Source organism: Meleagris gallopavo, chromosome 2, assembly GCF_000146605.3.
Source record: "Meleagris gallopavo isolate NT-WF06-2002-E0010 breed Aviagen turkey brand Nicholas breeding stock chromosome 2, Turkey_5.1, whole genome shotgun sequence".
Taxonomy (NCBI): Eukaryota; Metazoa; Chordata; class Aves; order Galliformes; family Phasianidae; genus Meleagris; species Meleagris gallopavo.
Window position 1 is genome coordinate 71,973,326 of NC_015012.2, and position 6,322 is coordinate 71,979,647.

The following is a 6,322-nucleotide window of genomic DNA, read 5'->3' on the forward strand; positions in this document are numbered from 1 at the left end:
CCCTGTGAAGGGTAGAGGGTGCCCGGCTCCCCTCGGTCCCGATGGGAAAAGCGATCCCAGCGCTCGTCGCGCTCGTCCTCCTTTCCTTTTTCCCACCCGGCAGGAGAAAGCAGAACCGTGCTGTGTTAGGAGAAAAAGGCGGTAAATAGGAGGAGAACACAGAGCAGTAATCACTGACTGTGTGGGAAACAAACCCCACGCTGGAGGAGTTGTTAAAAGCAGGCTTTCAAGGCTGCTCCTGCAACCTAGAGGACTTTCCAGATGTTTATTTAGGTTCAAGTATAATTATTGTGAAATAAAAAATGAATTGAAACAACAGCTCCGAGTGCATCGTGTGAACGGGAGAATGGTAAATCACGTCTGTCACATAAACAGACACACCGAGAGCTGGCTATCAACTCCTTATCCCCACGCTGAACTCTCCCTGCATTATATAATGTTGATACACTGCTGTGAGGATGTCCAGGGAAAAGACAAAGCAGCGGTGAAGACATGGCACTCCCCATCAGAGTGCATTGTAGCCTTACCTGCCAGGCAGTGCTTTCAGAGTGCTCCTCTCATCAGCCCTCCAACACAATTCAATGGACGTTCAGTGCAGACATCCAATTCTCCAGTGTCAGCCTCTGTCTGAGACGTCTCCGAATTGCTTGTAGGTTATTAACTTATAGTGCTCTCCCACCCTGCCCTGTACTGTGCAGTTATCGGCAGCTCCCGCTTGTGAGACCAGGGAAGAGAAAGATTGGGTGGATTTCCACGCAGCTCCACATTTCAAAGTGCTGATTTGCTGTACGGGCTTCAGTCACTGAGAGAAGCGGTCTGTGCCTCTTAACAGGTGGATTCTGAGGAAAGGCCTGGCCCAGGGTGCTCTGAAGACAGTGCAATTACATCTGTAGCCATGGTGGGAGTTGCTTCAAAACACTGTGAACTCACTGTCAGCATGAAGGTATTTCTGAATGCTGCTGTTCTTTAGAGCTAGTAAGAAATCTCAGGGAAAAGATTATTTACCAAAATGTGCATCTTCCTCACAAAACTGTTGAGAGAAACATGGAGACACATTTTTGCTCTCCTCTAGCTGACAGAAATATGTAATGGGAAGCAGATCTCATCCCCCAACTGGACAATATCTGTTCTCCATAGGCTCAGACCAACCCTGCAATCATCAGGCACAGTGGGCAAGGAGAGGGGAAAAGGGGTACTGTGAAAGTCTTAGATCCAAATTTGGATGTTTGCAAAGCCCATAAGTGTAGGACTCAGTGCTTTATTGCAGCTCAGAAGTAAGTTATCAACAAATTAATCTTTCAGAGTTTTTCTCTTCTTTGGTCTCAGTCTTGGGATTAGATCTGAGCACCTTTGGCTTGCAGGTTTCTCTTATTTCCCTTCTACTGATTTTCTCCCCTTCACCTTTGTGCCTTCTCTGGTAAGGGCTCTAGGAAGTGACAGCAATGAAAGAGTCAGAAGAGGGGAGGGAAACTGGAAAAAGAGTAACATTTGGGCTCTGTATATGTAATGACGCTTTTGAATAAAAGCTTATCTAGTGGTAATCTCACAGATATTGGGTTAATATTTTTAGTATAGCTAATACAGGCTTTAAGTATACTTAATGCAATCTTTAGGATAGCTGGGTTTTATTGTGTTTTTTTGTCCCTTTTTGCTGTGTAGCTAGAGATGAATGGCTGCAGTAGTGTAACAGGAGACTGGTGGTTAGGGCAGTTCTTGAGAAATGGGAGACAGGATGGAGACTTTTTCTCTGAGATTCAGAATAGGAAATGAACCATGGAGGTCTCGGGTGAATAACTCCAGATCTTCCCTAGCTTTGACTCCAAATTTAACCTGCATCAGTGTGAGGATATATATACACACAGATTTTTTTTTCTTTTTCACCAATGTGAATTTTTTTTGAAAGCTGTCAGTTTTTCAAAAAGTTCCAGAGCTGTGTTCAGATTCTTGCAGATACTTGCATGTTCTTTTCGTATATACTTCATATATTCCTGCTGTTTTCCAAACAAGGATTTTGGTAAGATTTTTGTTTGTTTCATATTATATCAGCATTTTGTCTAAGCAGAACACAAACATTAACCCTTACTTTTCAATGTCACTGTTGTTAGCTGGTTCATTCCTAGATACAAGGTTGTAACTTGCCTTTGCAAAACATGGCTGCTGAGCTTGCTACTTTCATCTGGAAATACATCTATTGTGTTTTCTTAAGATTCAAAATTATTTTCAGAGAGCACAGTTTGAGAAAAGGTTTCGTTCACTATAAGGGACAAAAATGTGGATATTAAGAGAAATTTTAAAATAAAATTTAAAAAAGCAGATACAGACGTAACGTTTTAAGCAGAATATTTTAAGGGTTCAATATTTAAGGGTTCAAAGAAGCAGAAAATGCTCAAAAATAAAACAAACCCAAACAATCCCTTTCCCAGACAGCTCCCTAAGCTCAAATGTAGATATTTATCAAAATTATGAGGGCAAAAAAGAAAAAGAGTTTATTTTTCACTTAATATGATCTGAATAATTATTTGAGACATGTTTTTAAAGAACATCCATCAACAAACATCCAATGTCCTACTAAGAACACATATGCAGTACAAGAACATGTACTGTATGTACCCATACCAAGTTGATCCTACCACTCTTCGGGGCAGGGTTGCCTTTTCTGTCTAAATTTCACTTTGTATGGCCCAGAACCCACACCCATGAGAGTCCTGAGTGCATTTTCCTATTTGTAATTGATTGTTGGCATTGGGGTTAACTGCATCATTCAAAAATCAATCATCCTTTGCTTTACTGCTCATGATGATCATTAGTTATGGTTTGCCTTAAACTTGGCCCCGATTCTACAACTGTTTTGACTGATGCCAGCACCCAGAGCTGTGCAATGAACCTTACTAACCTCAGTGAGTGCAGTGGCCCACTGTGTGGCTGTGGGATGAGGAGTAGGATCTTGGATCTAGACACGGGACTGCATTGTGCAATGAGGCACCATACCTTAAACCAAGCTGAGGTTTTAGGTATGATTAAGATAAAAAATGATATGAAATTCTACCAATAGTTGAATCTCAGAAAGAACTAAGTGTGGTCTTAGTTTTTTTTTGTTTGTTTGTGGGTTGTTGTTGTTTTTTTTTTTTTCCCTGTGGAAAGTTTAATGCGTTTAGCTGTAATATAAGTTTCCAGCCTGAACCACACTTACAGCAGGTACTGAGAGTGGAAAGAACAAAATGAAGTACTTTTAAAAAATACCTTCTATATGGAAGTTTAGCTAGTGGGCTTTATTAAAACTTTGATTTATTGATAGAATATTTTCTTTGTTTAGTATGGTTTATTAAGAAATAAAAGAAGTTTAATTGAGATTAAGTAATCTATTGTAAACTGGAGAGTGGTGTGCATAGTGCCATTTTTATTAAGACACTTTGTTTAACAGCAGTTTAACAGCAGTTTGATATAATACAGGACATTCAGATTTACAATTTAGGATTAGAAGCCTTTGCACTATGGCTTATAGGATTGATTCTAAAAAGTTTATTGATTTTACAGGCCAAGGACACTGCAAGCGGTTAACTCAGGAACCCAAACTGTTCTTGGCTACCACTTTCTACAAGAGAGATTTGCTTTGTTGCACCCAGGCCCTGATCTCCACTGAAGTTAAAGGATGGCTTTGAAATATACAGCTTCTCTAATTACGATTTTCTATACCATCACTTTTTTTCTTTTTTTTTTTTTAACAGATTTGAATGTATTCTCGTACCAAAAACAAAGAACATCACATGTAACTTTATGTCAGTTGGTGAAAAAAGATACAAAATAAGAAGGAGAAATGAAACTTATTTACACCTTCTGAATTAAAGGACAGATTTAAAATATTATCAGAAACCAAACATATAAGCGCTGGTATAACTTTCTTCATATTTTAATTCAATGTAGATGAGACAAATAATTGAACTAGGGAACTCATACTTACAGATTCTCATAATATGCAGTAAATCTTTACAATTCTACTCTCCAAGGAGATTTTTGAGTAAATAATAATGACTTTAGCCTCCTGGATAAATGAAGATGGATGTACTGAGAAAAATCTAATTATGGATTTCTCCTGCCTTGCCTCCTGTCTTGTGTGCCAGTATTATACTGTTGATATTTCATATATATTCCAGCAGTGGTTACTACTATGAAGCTTAATGCAGAAAGAACACCAACAGATTTGTTTCTTTCAATATTAAATCTGGTGATTTTGGAAACAAAGAATGCACCAATTTCTTTTAATATTGGCTAGTTCTATCAAATCAATACAACTACTTTGCAGACTTCAGTCTATTTCATGTATCAACAGAGTTGTTTTCCAAGAACCATGTCTTTAGTAGAAGTGATTTAGAAGTATTCCTGTACTGCTGTGCCATAGCAGCAATTCTTTCCTAGTAAGGATACAGCTTGTGTAAGCTGTAAGGATACTTTCTTGTGAAAGCTGATTATCTCCAAGTCAAGGAAGCTAAACAAGTAAACAAATAGACAAGTTTTTGTTTGTTTGTTTGTTTTTGTTTTTAATGCATGTGAGTTTGTAACAGGAACCAAGACATTGCCATAACAGCTGCTCACAAAGCTATGCCAGCAGAAGTCTGCAGTGTAGGCACAGATTAATTTCAGATTGACACAGACAGCAGAATACTAGAAATGCTAAGTGCATACTTAGAAGAAAATACCTGGGAACTCAAAGTGTCTGGTAGTTTTCACTGTTGACACTGAGGGGAATCGACTTGTTCCCATTTTGTGTTAGAGTCCAGTGTGTGAGCGCAAAGTTTAGGCATTGAAAAAAATGAAAGTTTTCTATTTGAAACATGGTATCATGAACTAATGGAGACAAGAAAGCATTCAACTCCATGGTAACCTTTTATACAGTATCTTTTAAGGGACATACTAAGCTTTGACAGTCTTTTTACCCTAGTGAGAGTTAATCCTATTCTCTCTGAGTGTTTTTATTCACTAACCACATTACAGCTGCGAATGATTAATCATAGACCTATATCTTTGTTCTGACCTCCTCTGTAACATTCCTGACTTCATTCTTTTGTCTGGAAGAATTATAAGTTTTTTGAACTCATAGACCATCTTTTTGTTCTTACACTGTACAGTATGTAGGAGAACAAAGTCACGGTCCACCTGAATGGCTAATGTGTCAGCTCCAAACCCTGCACTGACAGTAGTACAGCAGTTTGTTGGCTCCCCTATACTTGAATAATACTGTATATGCACATACTGTCTCTAATTAATTTGAATCATGTGACTGTGGCAGGACTATTTGCAGCATGAATAACAAATGACAAGATCAGGTCCTACCATATTCCTTCTAAATGCCTAATTAAATATACTATTGCAAATAAATCGGGATCTAGATACTACTGTCTGAATTCATATAAATTCTAAATTCCTCCCTGAAATTTTCTCCAGGGAAAATCTGTGAATATGTGATTTTGTTTATTTATTTATTTATTTATTTATTTATTTATTTATTTATTTATTTAGGAGAAAGCACTCATTTCTCCCAGCTGCCTGCTTCCCCCGTGGTGTCAGTCTCAGTATTTCACTGCGATTTCTGTCCCTCTCAAGTAACACGGTGGTGCCTTTACTGAAACAGGCAGAAATGATAGATCAGATGCACTGAAGTCAGAGTGGCTTTGGCGTGCTGTTTCTCAGCTGGTGACACCTCCAGAGGAGCGCATGCACTGCAGCACAGCAGTGTGCAGACAGGAGGTTCCCTGCTGCCAGGCCTGCCGTGGCTTTAACCCAGTGCTCTTTCACCTCTGCTGTTCCTGGTCAGCACAACTGGTGCTAAAGAGTGCTCAGGAATGGAACGTTTGGTAGCAGGGATGTGGGCCCAAAGGCAAATGAAATGGCTATGGGGTACGGGAGAGCCTGGAGCAGGGGAAGCTGCACCTGCCATGAGAGCCTGATGGAAAAGTTAGCAGCTCATTTTGAGAGGGCTGTTAGACCTCTGCTCTGGGATGTACAGGGAGCCGTGTGCCTATGGAGCATTTCCTCTTACATGTCCTGGAAGTGGTGCCTGTTGACACCTCCTACTTTACAAATCTTTACAAAGTTCCCAATTGCAGTCAATTGAGCCAAAGAATATGACTTTTATTTCACTGTTTTTCCAACTGTATCCCATCTTTTGTATGGTCTAATAAAGATAGGACCAAGGGAGAATGGCTTTAAAACAAAGAGGAAAAATTTAGGTTGGATGTTAGGAAGAAATTCTTTACTCAGAGGGCGTTGAGATGCTGGAACTGCCCAGAGTAGCTGTGCATGCCCCATCCCTGGAGGTGCCCAAGGC